General features: G+C 33.6%; 1 non-coding gene across 1 annotated transcript; it reads left to right on the top strand.

Moving 5' to 3' along the window:
• The first annotated feature begins 680 nt into the window (after positions 1-680).
• Positions 681-753, top strand: TRNAG-CCC. The gene has a single exon. It is a non-coding gene; the product is annotated as a tRNA-Gly (tRNA).
• The last annotated feature ends 289 nt before the right edge of the window (positions 754-1,042 follow it).

Here is a 1,042-nt window from a genome sequence, read left to right as displayed (position 1 = left end):
TTAACTTGGTAAATGAAGTGGTTTATTAAAAATGAAAGGTAGGGGTTTTGGTTTGTCTTTTTTTTAATGGCAGAATTCTCAACAACAACCTTGAAGGAGTTCTTAAACAAATTCAAGCTTTTCTGACATTCAATAATGGATATATTCTGAATCATATATTTTGGACAAAGTTTTCTAACAATATAAATATTTCATAATTTCTTGATAAAATAATAATCAGTATTAAATACTATATTTTTCTGTGAATTTTTAAAACACCTTAAGGTACCTAAGTTCAGTGTGTTCATCTTCTTGTTTTTAAGGAACGAATTAGTTTCAGTTCAAATGAAATAGGACAAAATTAAAACAAAATAGGACATTTGACCCATTTTAAAAGCAACAGCCCAGCAAATAAATGCAGGCATGGTAAATAAAGGTGTCCAGCTACCTTCTCTATAAAGCAATGGTTGGAAGCAATGAATCAAAAAATTTGTTTAATACAGTAGTTTTCCTATTTGGCTCTTTTTCTAAACTCTCTTCAGCTCCACCATTTGCACCGAATTGGCCTTAGCTATAATTTGAAGGGGACGGTCATGGAAAAGTCCTGAGAAGTGTTGTCAAGTTTATTTCCTAATTGAGACACATTTTCATTTTTTGGATTTTCTCCTTCTGTTTTCTGTGCCTAAAAACCTCTTGGGACATCCCTGGTGGTCCAGTGGCTAAGACTCTGTTCTCCCAGGGCAGGGGGCCCAGGTTCAATTCCTGGTCAGGGAATCAGAGCCCACATGTGCCAACTAAAAGATACTACATGCCACAACTAAGACCCAGTGCAGCCAAATAAATACACACATAAATAAAAGTAAATACTTCTCAAAAAACCTCTGGTATGCAAAAAAACCTTTCTGATTTACAAGTAAAAAACAAGAAAAAATACACATCATTTAAATTTCTCTTTCACGAAGATGTACATCTCATAGGTGCACAGATTCAAACATATACCCTGGAATCTAAAGTACCCAACTCAGATAATAGCATAATCTATTTTAAATCAGAAATGTTTTGT

The sequence above is a fragment of the Oryx dammah genome, unplaced genomic scaffold, assembly GCF_014754425.2.
Source record: "Oryx dammah isolate SB20612 unplaced genomic scaffold, SCBI_Odam_1.1 HiC_scaffold_8, whole genome shotgun sequence".
NCBI lineage: Eukaryota > Metazoa > Chordata > Mammalia > Artiodactyla > Bovidae > Oryx > Oryx dammah.
Note: the sequence above shows the minus strand (reverse complement) of the source record. Positions and strands in the feature narration are given on the sequence as shown.